Here is a 15603-nt window from a genome sequence, read left to right as displayed (position 1 = left end):
GGAAGTAACACGCCCCGCTCATGCGCAGAGCCAGCGGAGGTGTGAACGCCAAACACACGTGTTGTCCGAGAAAACATGACAGACCGCAAAGACGTGACCTAATGTGTCAGTCATGTGAGTAAATAAAAAAATAAATAAAATAAGGTAATTGATTTGGGGGGGTGGGGGGGGGGGTGGGGGGGGGGGTGATTCGCTTGTCAATACAGTGTTGTTGTTTAAAATTGAGCGGGAAGTGAGTCATCTTAGTTTGTTATTTCCATCTCCGAAGACACACCCATCATTCTGAAGGCGTGTTTAGGTGCAAGGAAACGCAGTGAAGGAGGGAACCTTGTTTGGACCGTGTTTGACTTCAAGATGTTTAATAAAGAATCAGAGAGGGTGGGGACTGCTTTGGAGCGTTCCTTTGACTTTGATGTCTCCAGAAAAGTTAGCAAAGGCAGCATAACGGCCCCATAATCTCTTGTATGAATGTTTGGTTTCTTAAGTAATTTGCATTATGTAATGCGGTTTTTTAATGTACCGTATCATAAATCGTTTGCTGTCACATGGGCATATGCGGTTGTATTTAACTTGTCTGCCACGTAGCTTTTCAATTTCCCCTCATGCGACGTAATTATCGTAAAAATAAATAAATTAAAAAAAAAAAACTTTAATCAACACAGCATGATTCATTTTTGACATCATTAACTGATATTTTATTCATTTAACTAAACACCAAGCTACAGTAACTAAGTACCCATCGACTTAAAATGAGGATGCCTAATGATCTCGGCGTAAAAGTATTTAAAGAAAAAAAAAAAGAAAAAAAGAAAAAAAAAAAGAAAAATCAGGAGTATTCGGTTGCTGCCCACTAATTAAATTTGAGAAGTAAATATTTACAGTGGTCTAATATTAATAACCACATAGAACTCTGTGATATCCACCCATTTCAATATTTGGTTATGAGGTGTAACTTCCACTTCCATATTTGACTTTATTTTAATAAATTGCATTTCTCATTTTGCAAACAGATACAGTATGTGTGTTAGGTACACTGTGTGTGTGGAGAGATAGAGAGATTAAAGTTGAAATGTTTAATGTTGGAATGTTTCGGTTTGCTCCTGCACAAAGGTAGACAAAATAGGGAGGAAAATGAAACAACGAATGAGTTTGGTCACAGACTTGACAACAAGTCACACAGAGGGTACCTGCTGACAGTTATTTCAGTGGATATCTCTTTCGGTTTGGCTCCCTACAGCAAAATGCCGTGTAGATAAAGATCATTGTTTCTCTACTGGTGGGTTGCGACCCAAAGGGTCACAGGGTTGTTTCGATTGGGTCGTGGCTCTGTCGGCAGTCTCCCCACCCCCTTTTAAAAAGGGGATTTTAAAATATATTTCTAGAAAAAAATATTGGGCTTTTATTTTGCTGGACACAGCTCATTTCAATAATTTCATTAATGTATTCTCTCGACGTAAAAGAAAGTGGGATAGCGTTTTTATTTGTGTGGAATTCATTTGAGTGCTATGGAATAAACTTGGGTCACAACTTCATTCAGGGTAAAAAAAAAAAAAAAATGTGGATACTGAGCAGTGGCGGGCCGTGCATTTTGCACCGAGGCCATCACTGACGTCATATTTAGTCCACCCAATTTTAAAACGCCTCATATTACCCTCAATATAAACACAACGGCTTGAGAATCCATAGATAATCACACTTACTCATTACATCACCTTCATATAGGTGACCTAGTTGGGCAAAACGTAGTTTCCACAGCATTCAAATCGTAATTATGCATTCAAGCATTTTGAATACTGTGGAGTTCATCCGTACGTGAAGGTGCCACACCATTTGCTGTCCAACAGGCGGCGGCAGAGAGTCAACAGCCACCGCCACCACTTCTTCTTCGCTGTTTGTTTGACTTGCTTTCACTGTCAAAACACAAGCGCCGCTCCTAACGTCCCGGCCGCTCGCTAGTATTTACGTTCACGCCATAGTCATAATGTGCAGCAGGCTGTTGTTGAGGGCTGCTGTCAGTGAGAAACTAACGGCCGCTGTGGAAGAAATCCTTGACGTTTTTGAGAGCGCAATCGTCAAATACGAAGAAGAGGCGTCGAGTTTCCAGCAGGAGATCGAGCGGCTGAAAGGACTGCTGCATGTGTCAAGCCACAAGACGGGTATGTGTGTCGAATTCTCGGAAGCTTCAAACTAGACGAAAATAAGTTGCCAGTGAGCTCATTTTAAATTAGCGTGAATGATATTATAGAGTACATCTCACCATACTTCTCACTGTAGCTTTTTTTTTTTTTTTTTACACCTCTATTTACTGTGTACTGTTCTTGTTGAGCCGTGAGAGTGACAATATTATTCATGTCAAAAATCTATGCTCCATCAGCATTGTCGTCGCTTTTGTGTTTCATCCCAGTAGAACCCTTTAGACGAATTCAATGAATGGGCCTTTATAAGGTTGCATTCGCAAAATCATCTGGTCTACGTGTAAAGAAGTGGTTGTACTGCACCAGCACGTTGCTATAGTTGTCCAGAACGTTGACCTGTTTGCAGTCATTGCTTGGATTTAAAAACAAAAACAACAACAACAACAACTAAAAGACTAATATGCAAAACAGAAAATCTTTGAATCATGTATTATTTTCCAGACTTGTGTCAGCCCTCCGTCTGCAAAGAGGAAACTCTTTCTGAGCCCATCCACTGTGAGCTTGAACCAAGCATCTGCCACACAGACCCAGAGCCTCTGGATATTAAAGAGGAGGAGAGCCGTGACAACTGGCCCCAGCATCAAGAAGATGGAGAAAATGAACACGTCCTAGAACCATCAGAGACCATTTTTTTTGCCTGCCAGCAAATGATTGAAGAGGATGACCCAAAACCAAGTTCACAACCTTTGTCCACAAACAGTGAAAGCAAGTGTTGTCAAGTGTGTGGTAAACACTACAGCAGCGCGGCCTCTCTGACCAAACACATGGCCATCCACACCGGGGTGAAGCATCGCTGTCACGTCTGCGGAAAAGAGTGCAGCCGCAAAGGGGATCTGAAGATTCACTTGAGGATCCACACGGGCGAGAAGCCTTTCTGCTGCTCCTACTGTCGCAGGACTTTCACCCATAGTGGACACCTGAGGAAGCACCTGAGAAGCCACACAGGAGAGAGGCCCTATCGGTGCCACGTCTGCGGCAAGGACTTTATGCAGAGCACGCACCTGAAAGACCACCTTTATACTCACCGGCAGTGATATTCAGTTTTCAGCCGTGTGGAGTCTCTGTATCCTGGGACAAGTGCTGCAAATTATTCAGTATTCTAAACAGAGTCTTTCTCAGAATCATACCAGTGCTGACAGCAAAGAGTTAAATTTAATTGTTAAAATATTGTATGTCACAAGAAATACAGTCAGAAGAGAACAAGGCTATTCCAAAGAACAAATTGGCATATGCAATAACCCTTTATTGAACCCTTCATTAGGCTGATGAGTATCAGAGCTATGTGTGCCTCTAATTGTTTGTTGCATAGACACTTAGAAGTGCTTTATTGGTTCCAGTCCTGAAACGAGGAGGTGGCCTGCTGACAGAAGTCAGTATTTATGCACAACACTGGTGAGAAGACCTAAATGAAGTATGGATGTTTTATGGATGTAGAGTGCTGTTTGACTTGAAAGTAAGCAGGTCCACCAGTAGGTGGCACTACAGTACTGCAGTACCCTGGAGGTTAAATTAAAAAGGTTATTTTTCTTGCATTGCTTTACTTTTTATGTTTGTTACTTTGATTTAGCCTTATTATTTGCTGTAAATGTTCTTTTTGCGAAATTAGTTTGTCACTGATAATTCCTTGTTATTATTTCACAGTTTCACTTTATTTTTGGCTTTAATCACAAAAGACTGCCAAAGCTTAAAGTAAAAAAAAAAAAAAGCCATTACAATGGGGAACTAATGCACAAATCTCAGCGTTTTGGGAGCTGCTTCAGTCGACCAAGGATTTTGAATTTGGAGCGCCAAGGAGCTAATCGGGCCCCAGTGACCCTCATGACTAAAACCACTCTACTCTAATCTGGTTACGCAACACCTCCCACCCCTACCTCACCCCCTCCTCCAAAAGCGCTTCACCAGTCACCACCACCAGATCCCTGGGAACTGCACCCCACACATTTAGCCTTATTGGAGAATCAATCAGTCCAATCTGCACCCTCAGCAGTCATAAACCATGAAAGAAAAATGTCAAGTAGTTCACTGCACACTGTCCAGTTTATGGTATAGGAAGTATAGGTGTGTGTGTGAGAAAAAGGACTTATGAAAGGTGACATTTCGCACCCACAATCCGTTGCAAGGAATTTCACCGGCACCCAGTTGTGTAACCGGGTCACCGAGTTACTCCTCAGTACCGACGCGGCACGGCACAGGGAATGTATGCGAGCAAGGGGGGGGGAATGGACCCCTGGCGCCTGGTGTGGACAGGGAGAGTGGAGGGGACTCTCCGGTGCAAAGGAGACGACTGAAGGAGGTCAGGAAGGAGGGGTCTGAAGGGGTCGTCCCAGAGACGGCTTGTTGAGGAGGGAAGATGGGGACTTGCAAACATTCGCCAAACAGGCCGCAGTTTGTGTTTTTTTTTTTTTTTTTTTTTTTCCTCTCTTCATACTTTTGCACATCTGTTTAGTGTAGGAGTGGTCCTGAGGAGACACACGCAAAGTTCAGCAACTGGAGCTCAGATCGCTTCACCCTATTACCAAAAATACTGTATTTAACACTCGTCTTTTGAATTCTTTTATTCCTTGCAGCACTGTGTTTTAGTTGCCTCGGTGAAAATGTCGGTGGCAGTCTGTTTAATTGAGAATGGAAAACAAACACAATCTTTGAGAAAGTCCAGATGATACACTTGCCGTTTTGCTTACTGGCTGTTGCTAATCCCTCTATGTATAAATTGGAGGCAAGACCTTTCGTGGCGCTGCTATTAAAAGCTGTGAGAATGAGAGACGCCGCTGCTGCTGCTGCTGCTGCTGCTGCTGCCGCCACTGCTGCTGCTGCTGCCGCCGCTGCTGCTGCTGCTGCTGCCACTGCCGCTGCTGCTGCTGCACTTGTTGCTGTGTAAAGGTTTCCAAAACAGTCTCACAGTTCTGCACACATTGGTTATTTGAACAGCGCTGCTCAGCTGGGAGCGTTGATGAAAATAAGATGCACGGCTGGGAAAATATCACGTTTCTTTCATTTTCTCTCAGTGCGTTTGATGTTCTTTTAAAGAGAACACGCCTCTTCGCTGGAACTCGTTCTCCGCAAAATAATTAGCCGCTCATTGCCACACTGATCATCAGATTATCCTCACATGATTTCATTCAGAAAGGCCAAGGCGTGGGGTCTTTCTGTGTGTACAGTTTGCATGTTGTCCCTGTGTCTGCGTGGGTTCTCCGGGCTTCCTCCAACAGCCCAAAAACATGCATACGAGGCGACCTCGGAACTCTGAATTGACCGTAGTTGGTTTGTGTGAGTGTGAAGGGTTGTCTGTCTTTCTATGTTGCCCTGTGATGACCTGACGACTTGTCCAGGGTGTCACCCTGACTCCAGCAGGCCCTCCCAGCCCTGAATGGAGGTGGAAGTGGGTATGGAAGATATATGGATTAATTGATTTCATTCAGCAGCAGAATTCTTAGCATTTTCATTCTCAAAAATTACAAAAGACATCCAATTTTTACGTTACAAAAGTTAAAAAATGACTTTTGTTTTGCTTCATTTGTTCCCTCTTAGTGTCATCTAACCACAACTGATATGTGATTCAACCTTTGGGTGTTATATTTAGACACGCAGTGCTGATTCACTCGGGGCTCAGGATGTCTTCACTGCTCGACTCTTTGCAGCCACTAACCACCAAACACCCCCCCCCCACCCCCCCCACCCCCCATGGTTAGTTGCATGCACCCTAAAATGCTAATCCTATTTTCAGTTTTTTTGCGTCACATGCGATCCTCCAAAACAAACCGAGGGGGAAAAAAATCAGGGTGGACCTCCAAATACCCAGCCACATTTAAAGCACCACACTTGCATGTGCTTAGTAAACGATGGAAAATGTGTTTCGCCTGGCGTTTGCCTCAAGATGTGACTTTTTAAAGTTGCATTGACATTTTTTCCATTTTGCTCTGAATGAAAAGCTGCCGGCGGTGCCTGGAGGTCACAGTCGCCCTCTATTGCGTCAGCGTTCCAGCTTTGCTGGAGGAGACCCAGCTTGTTGCACATGCCACCTTCTCCCCCTCCTGACCCAGTCTGTGGCCCAAGCCACACGCTTTAAAGGGATTATAACCCGGCCGTGCATTTGTAAAATCTCAAATTAGCCGGCCGACCTGCTATTTGTTGGAATTTGGACCAATCAAAGGCACCCCCTGATCTGTCCTCTGTCATCCAACCACCCCCACCCCTGCAGCCCCTCTCATTTTCTCTCTCCCTGTGCCAGCTGCACGAGCGTGTCGCACTGAACCGGATCCTGCTGCTGCGGATTGAGCGAGGGACAAAAAAAAAAAAAAACGGCGGAGCGAGCGCATGAGCGCCGTTGCCTGCGGAGCGACACGCTGCTCACACGTGAGGGCATCCTGCACAGCAGGCGGCGGGGCTGCGGACGGGTAAGTCTGCGTGCATCAGAGCTGGGGTCGTTTAAAAAACGACGGCGACCGGCCTCGAAAAAATACTTAGGCTCGAGCCCAACAGGCGGAGGAGGGAAAGGACGGCCGACGGCTGGTGCATGATGTTGTTATTTTCCGCCAGGTGGGCCGGTTTATGTGCCTGTTTGTTGTGCGGAGCTGGCGGTGCAGCTGCAGCTCGACAAGGTCACAAAGTGGCAGAGGACACCAGTGTTGTCCCGCTGCCGGATCTCCAATAACAGAGCAGCCTGGCATGATTAATATGGCAGTACAGAGCAGTGTTTTTCAACCAGTGTGCCGCGGCACTCTAGTGCGCCGTGAGATAATGACAGGTGTGCCGTGAAAAATGATCCAATTTCACTTCATGGGTCTAAAAAGAGTAACAGTCCATTGTAGAGTGACTGTGATTTCAAAGGAATTTAAGCCTCTTTTCCTCCCAGGGTATCAGCTTTGTCATCTGTCGTCATCTGTAGGTATGTAAATCATTTGTGTTTGTATTGCATTCGCTCATTTCTTTTTAATTCCCCTTTTGCACGGTACGTGCTGCTATGACTATGCAAATTTCCCCAATGTGGGATTCTTATTCTGCTCTAAACATGTTTCCCATGTTTCACACTGATGGACTATTAATAAATTAATAGACTATATTGTCATTATTAAGCTAAAAAAAACGTGTATTTTTTTTAAAGTAATATTTTTGGTTGGTGGTGTGCCATGAGATTTTTTCAATGTAAAAATTGTGCCGTACTGATACAGACTAGATCTCTGTGGAAGATTTCATTCAGCCCTTTGTTGACAACCTCCTGCAAAAAAAAACCCAACAGTTAGCTTCCTGCTAAAAGCATTGCTTGGTCGGACCCTCCACATGTACGGAAGAACGAAAAGAAATAAACAGGAGATCTCAGACGGTGGAACCAAAACCTTTCTTGGGGAGCTCGCGCTACTTGGAGGAGAGCTTTCAATGCCCTTTGTGACATCACAAAGTGCTGATTTACAGCGCTGCTTGTTTTGGTGCACGAAGGCAGCAAAGTGATGGATGGACTTACTGGCAGGATTTAGTAGCGTCATATTATCAGAGGACACCGGTCAATGGAATTTCTGCATGACATTGGACCTTTAAATGTGATACTGCATCCTGCGACGTGCTTGCCGTCACTGTGCGATGACTGATAGCTGCCTTTGACCCGCACTGAGAATATTGTGTTGTTGTAGCTGGAGTTCAAAAGTAGCCCCTGGCTTCGGACCGCTGCGGGCCAGAGGTTGAGACGTTTGCTCCGTCAGAGTTGAGGAATCACAGCAGGTGACAGTGTGAGAAGATGGTTTTCACACACACACACACACACACAAACGCACTCACGCTCACGCGCACACTCACTCACACACTCAGCTGGGGGCAACATGAAAGAGCTCTTAGACTAGACCCCGTCAGGCTGAGTAAACCTCGGGGGCCCGGCATCATGTAAATACACGGTGTGCGCATGCAAAAAACCCCCGAGTGTGCTTGTTGCAATGTTGCCGTAGTGCACGGAATAACACTGGAAGCCCCTTGCTAGTCAGGAGTCCCAGGGCTTTGGGAACGCCGCTGCTCTCACAGTGGGGGGTCTTTGTGTTGCTGTTGGTTTTTACATACAGTGAGCGGCGTGTGGTGAGAAAAGAGGAGAAAGTTCAGGAGGCCAAGATGTTCTTGGCAGCGCTGCAGCATTAATTCATGGCTGATATCTACAGGAGGATTAAGACTTGGCTTTTGTAAATGTAACGCATTGATTTAAGTGGGTGGATTTTTTTGCTTAGCAGAGGTGAAACTGACACAGCACGTCCACAAGCTCGGACAGGCCAGGGAGATATGGCATTCCTTGATATTTTCATGCATTTTTGTTTTCATGATGGATGGCTTAATTATAATTTATAAGTGTATAGCATCAACTTATGAGTTGATGTTGGGAAATATTGGGGAGTGGATTTTCTCTCCCCGAGTGTACGTGCCAAACACTCTGGAGGCTCTCCCCAAGTGTTTTACGTTTAGCTTGCAGACCCATCTGGCAAACAGCGAGGAAACTGTTCATGATGCTGTCCTGACAAGTTGCTTATTTGTTGCAGCTAATAAGCAGCGACGAGCAGACATCACTGCCCCATGCTTAATGGCAATACAGTGTTGGGTTTAGTGGAAAACTTGCCAAAGCCAATCGTGAACGCAATTAAAAGCCAATAATCAAAGCATTTGTTGCGGTTCCGTGTTGTTCTCTACATGTAAAAGTGCTGGTATCCTGTCAATCTTCATCAGCAGCTGCTGTTGTTAAGAACTCAGTAGCTCCTTCCTTGTGATCTTCTTCAGCAGTTTCCAGAGTAGATGTGCACTGCCTTCTTCCTCCCTTCCCTTCCACCCATTCATCCAGGGAAAACGATGCTATTGCCTGTGGCATTATACTATGACATTTTAAGACCTGTTGAGAACGCTGTTTTTTTTTGTCTGTGAGTTCTGTGTTGTGTCTCTTTTCCCACAAACTCCATCAAGCAAGCTCCAATAAAGCCAGCTTTATTTTTGAGTCAAGGGCAGATTGTTTTGTTTTTTTTTTCCCAGAACTTTCTCACTCAACAGTTGCCCAGTATAGATTACAACCTCAGCACCAAACACTAAAACTGCCCAAACACATCCTGAAAAGCATCAAAATACGGCTGTGGTACGATCCTGCTTTTTCTTTCAGGTCAATTTGTTTCTTCTTGCAAAAGAACCCAATTACGTGTTTCTGTCACAGATTTGTGTCACAGTCTGGGTTTGAGTAGTAGTAGTAGTACCCTCATTTCCTCTAATTCCAACAAAATTGCCAGCATTTCCATTTTGACATCCAGCTGTTGTACTTTGAAGTAAGACCGGCCTTGTTACCAGCGTTTAACTCTGTTTTATTATTAACCGTGGTGTGCTTTCCCTTTTATTTCTCCGCCCCATCACCTGATCTCCCACCGACCTTGTGTCTTGTGACTAAACCAAAGTGACTATGATTAGAACGCTTTGCACAGGGATATAAACATTTAAGCATGTGGGGAGGGTAACATGATGCAGTCAGGTGAAGCCATGAGGACGAGATTGGATCTTCGAAAGTGCCATTGTCTTTGTCTTTTCTTTTCTTTTGTAACAAGCCGATGCCCTCAAGGTTACAGATACTGATCCATCAGTGCAGCCAAACAGACGAGCAATCGTACCAATGTTATTTTATCGTATATTGCACCAAGGTCTTTAGCCTGTTACGTCAGAATAATCAGCATGCCCTTCACAGTTGACTGGAGCCTCAGGGCTTTGCATTGTTCAGCAGTCTGAAAGAGCCACAGTAACATTAGACACCAGTGTATTCACCGGAAAAATGCTTGTTAATCTTTTATTTGAGCAGTTTAATCATTTTTTTTCCCCCTGTGTGTGAATGTGTGGTCCCTCACCTTGTTAGCATTCTCTTGTTTTGTCACAACATGACCAGTCAGCAGGAGGAGGGAGATGAAACACAGAGAGCGCTGCTGAAATTTTGAGGCGTTCCAAAATTAAGAAAATCCCCAAGTTTGTTTGCTCACAAAATAATTCCTGCCATAGCTCAGTTTAGTTTGAAGCAGCTGGATTTTGCTCTCCCCGTCGCTCTGCAGCCATCTGTAAGTAAACACAACTAATGCTTTTCAACACATTTTGTGATGGACTTAGAATAGCACATTGAAGACTGAGTTACTGTGTCTCACTGGCTCTGCATGAACACTGTCAGAGTCTTATTTTGTTGGCCAAAGATGAACACTCTCAAACATGTCTTTGCCATTTACAACACTCAACTCGAGTCAGAATGTTGTGAATGAATCAGATTTGCACATTTGTTATTCTTCCCCAAAGCATCCAAGAGGGAACGGTCAATGCATTGTTGAGTAAAGAGCTGCTTAAACCAGTGAAAATAGCCAAGTCTGCAGTTGAGAAGGCTAGTTGAAGTCTGCAGCGGCAGCTCGAGCTCCTTGTAAAAAAAACTCTTGTTTTTGTACTTTGTGGTGACACTGGTTCTGCAGAGATCTTTTTTCACTTTGAGACGTAAGAGTGAACGGAAAAAAGTCTCCTCCCCGCTGAGTGTTTTTTTTTCTCCTTCTGATGTTGTGTTGTTGTTGTTGGCACCGTGGAAAAGACATGCCGACTGCTGTCTGTTCCCCTCCACAAAGAAGACTTTTTCAAGACAATTGATGGGTGATGACAGATGGACTCTGAAGCACTTCAGTCACTGTTGGAATGAGGAGTCGAGTCTGCAGAAACCAACTCTGCCTGACAGACACTGCTGCTGCAGTCCACAGTGACACATTGTCTGCTGGCTGACAGTTTCCAGACAGTTAATTCTCGTTGTTTCCTAAGGCTCGTTTTGGGGTAAATGTATGAAAAAACCTCTTCTTTTTGAGGATTTGTTGATCCTGGCAACAACAACAGCAGCTGTGGCACGGCCCCCTTAATTGGCGAGACAAGCCAAAACAGCCCAGACATGAAAGTGTATCTGGGAGGGTTGTGGTGCAAGTCGACACTCCACACTGTGAAATCGGTAGTCATATCTTATTTATTGATATAATGAATAAATGTGTTGAAGTTAAATTGATGTCACGAACAGAAACTTTACTTAACTTTAAGGGAAGGGAAGGGAAAGTCTTTAGACCGCAGCCTATTTTATAAACTGATGGCAGTTTATTCAGCAAGTCATATCAACGACCGCAGAATGGATGGACACAAGGGCCAGAATTGGAAAAACAAGGGCAAATTTCAACATGTTGAATACTATCTGGAAAACAAAACATATCTCACTCAGTACCAAGTTGGGGGTCTTCAGCTTCAATGTTAAGACCATATTGTTATATGGATCAGAAACCCGGAGGACCACCAATGACATATCACCAAAACAAACTGCAAACCTTCACCAACCGGTGCCAGAGACGCATCCTCGGGATCTTCTAGCCAAATGAAATTAAAAACTTTGACCTGTGGGAACGCACCCAACCAAAAAAATCATGGAGATCCAGCTGAGGAGGAGGAAATGGACCTGAACTGGTCACACACTCAGAAGAAACAAAGAAGCAATAACCAAACAGGCTTTTACATGGAACCCACAGGGCAAAAGAGGCATTGGAAGGCCCAAAAACACCTGGAGTAGAAATGAAGAGCAAGAAATGAAGAAGTAACTGATGTTGACCCAGCTGGAGAAAATGGCTGAAGAAAGACATGGTTGGAAATATTTCATCTATGGCACTATGCTCCAAAAGGAATACAAAGGTCTAAGTCAGTAAGAAGTGATTCAGTTTGTGACTGTGCACTTGAGAATTTCCAGGGACATTTCAGTAAAATGTCTGACTGGTATGGGCACTCACTTTAAGAGAGGTTGGAAGAATGTGAGCTTCTCTCACACGCAGCTTCATGCTGTGTTGGTGACAGCAACGCAGTTGTCAGGACGGTTGTGGGCAGATGCGTGGAGTTCAATCACGCCAGTGTCACGTTGCCCCGTGGTTTATGCTGCTGAGGGATGTGGTAGCAGCTTCTTAAAATGTCAGTGCCTCTGAGGAACTAGATCAGCATATAAATGTGTCCTCAGGACTTGGGTCTGTTTCGTTCTGATGAGCCTCTAAAAATAACAAGACTAATTAGCTCATTGTGGTGTGATGATCCGAACAGATCACGGTTTCCATCGTCCAGCAAGTCTGAAAAACAGGAGGAGCTGGTTTGCGAGAAGTCAAGGTTTAATGTTCGGCCCCACAGATTACAGTCGCCACTCTCTGACACGACCCCGAGAATAACGCGTTTTAAACGAGCAGACGGGATGTTGAAGGGACGTATTCACGCAAGAGAAAACGCGGTAATTGCTGTGTGCCCTGGTGAAAGAGAAACACTTGGGCCGAGCTACTTCTGATTATTTTTCTCTGCAGGTGAACTCCGGGATGGCTGATGGCCTCTGATAAAGATCCGAGAGCCAGCCAGCAGCCAGGGTGTGGACAGATGGAGATTATGTTATAGGGGTGACTGAGAAAAATAATCGTTAGTACGTCAGCACAAGTTTGACGAACTCCACTTTTCCAGAGCCGAGTCTGTCAGCGGGCGAATTCAGATGCCCTGAGTTGATTTCGCAGTTGACGTAGGTTTTGAAATTGCTAACACCCAGAGCCATTCTGATTGGTTCACTGATTGCACATCCAAAACTAAAACGGTAAAACGAACTGTATCAAGTGGTGCGCAGAAAATCGGTCAAACATCTAGTTTTATGGCGTGGCAATGAAACTCCTGATCGACACACTCAAACAGCACAAGACTCACAAAATGACAAATAAAAGAAAACAAATCAACCAAATTTAACTTATTTTTGTGATCAACTTTTTTTTTATTGCTGTTTGTTCCATGAAATACATATCCATTCAATACAATCATCGACATTTGTACAGTCAATATCAACAAGACAACATTTTCTGTAGACAAATGATTAAATTAAATAAAAGATAAAAAAAATGTATTATCTTATTGTATTCATCATCATCAAAATTAAACAACTTATGAGTCTCAGAGCCTCTCAGAACAACACCATTTAAGTCAAATGTTTGGCGACAGTGTTTCCTAGTGTTTACTTAACCTTTAACACCAACCCTTCCCAAGAACAACAGTCAGCGAGGTGACTGAATCCAAGCCTGGTGCAACGGGTTTGCAGAAACTAGGACGCAGCTCAAGGAATGCTCGCTCGCACCCTCCTGCTGAACAGAACCTGTGATGTTCCGGGCTGGTACCTTCACACCTTAATGTAATTTGCAATTGCTAGTGACTTGCCTCCTGTATTGCTTCAAATCCCAGCGCAAATGCATAACAAGGTATCTCAAAGATGAGGAAATATAGAACATGATACAGAGTTTGATGCAGTTTGATACAGAGAAGATGCTCCTGATGTTTATGATATGATAACCGTATCACCTGTGAATTATAGGCTTATAAATCCGAACTGTGTTTGCAGGGAATGTTTGCATTTTTTTGGACGAGATGGGGCCAAAATCTAAACCCTGCTGCTCTTGTCCAATCTGTTGATAAATTGGTGTTGTAAAGGCCGAGGAGGAGAACTAAGTGAACTCGATAAACAAACTCCCTTAAGTTGGACGTATCTTTTTGTGCTCTTGGGTTTAACTCTTGGCCATGAATGCACCCCTGGATTGAGAGGAATGTGTTGCCTTTGCAGCGGTCAGTTTGCGGCTCAGCCATTGTGACAGGGATTTCGCGCTGACCCTCGCAGGCCACTCACACACTGTTGGGAATTTGAAAGTGGCTACTGAGGTGCAGATGAGGGGCTTGGCCCTCTTGGACCTCCCCCGAGGAGTTTTTCCTTTGTCTGTCTGTCTTTGTCGCTTGGACCCAAACCGTAATCCCCCAAAAAATGGAGCCAGGATTTGACATTCTTAATCCCAAGAGGGATTTACTTTGCTCTCTCTGCATCTCCTGGAGTCCTCCAGGGGTTGTAGAGGCCATCCACTGGAATTCCATTTCCTACCTTTGTCCTCTTAAATCTCAGTATGGGGTCAGAGAGCCACTTCCAGCCCTTTCATGGCATACCCTGCTCCTCTCCCCGAGTCCCCCCTCGTATGCCACGAACCCCACAGGATATTCTCAAATTAGACATATGTCTGGTGTTTATTTGCTCATAAACTGTTGTTGTTGTAAACTTTTGTGTTCTAAAAATGGCATGAGTGAATTGTCAGGGCTTGGCAAGAACAACAGAAGCTGGTGACATAACATGTTGTCGTACAGAGAGGCCAACAACAGTTCATCCAGGTTCTTTTGGGGTGAACTGGTTTCTTATCAGGCTTGTTGGGTGTGCTCTGCAGCTTTTGTGAGCCAAAGTAAAATGGCCCCTTAGATGTTATACCAACACTCGGGCACGCAAATGCACCTGGTGAGCTATAATCGCGACGGTTAAGGCAGCTGGCAGTTAACAGTTTGACTTTGCCTTGTAACTTTGCAGTATCATCATTTTTGTGGTCTCATGACGCCCACGAGACTGTTTCTGCGAATATTTTTTAGAAGACAGAAGTGGCTTCTTAAAACCATATTCTCTCTTCCCTTATTCTTTTCAAGTTGCCTTTATAGTTGTTACCAAGAAATAAGTTCTTGCAAAAGTATATTGAAAAACGCAGTTTGCAATTTGTGCACTGAGAACAAGCAATGATGGCCACGTCCTACCTTCAACAACCCCATATTAGTGAGGTAGCGTGCAAGCTAACTTTACTCCTTACATAAAATGCTCCTGGCCAAGAAAGCCAATTCAAACAGACAATGTGTCCTAATGTATGCACTGTGAAAGGAAGCCAGAGATACTGGAGAGAATCACGACCCAGACCCCACACCCTGGGTTGGAATGGAACCCACAACCTTCTTTGCTGTTGTGGGACTAAAGGTAAAATCCCCCTTTTTGTGTGTTTTTGTTTTTGTACTGTCTGTACTGTTACCACTGGTGTCTCAACTGTCCCACTGTTTGCAGTTTGGAGTAGGAGAAAATGTGCCTTTAAAAAAAAGTCACTATTTCCAGTCGATGCATGACAGCAGCGCTGGGTTTGCTTTGGCATTACCCTAATCAGTAAAGGATTAGAATCCTTCACTTATAAGAGAAAAGACAGGATGTTCTTATTAAGAACAGAAAGTGAAGATGCATCTGTGGCCTGTGTGTGATGAGATTCAGTCGTCCCTCAGTTCAACGACACTCCTGGCTTGGTTTTGTGTTTGGAAGTGAAGGCAGCCAGACATGCTCCTCCACATGGTCTACGTCCATTAAACCACGGCGGGGCTTTTTTTAGAGCGGAACGAGACGGGGTGTGGGTAACCTACGAACGACCGAACAAGCAATCGGCAGAGACCACATGGAGCAAAAAAAGAAAGGAGAGAGAGACTGTAAACAAGCCCTTTGGCATGGCAGCGGCACAGACAGCGCGCATGTGTTCTAACGAAATTATACGTTGGTGCCAGATGTCTCAGGCACACGGGA

Source organism: Nelusetta ayraudi, unplaced genomic scaffold, assembly GCF_046127955.1.
Source record: "Nelusetta ayraudi isolate G7.1 ecotype Tasmania unplaced genomic scaffold, CSIRO-AGI_Nayr_v1 ptg000130l, whole genome shotgun sequence".
In the NCBI taxonomy this organism is placed as follows: Eukaryota; Metazoa; Chordata; class Actinopteri; order Tetraodontiformes; family Monacanthidae; genus Nelusetta; species Nelusetta ayraudi.
This window is presented reverse-complemented; position numbering follows the sequence as displayed.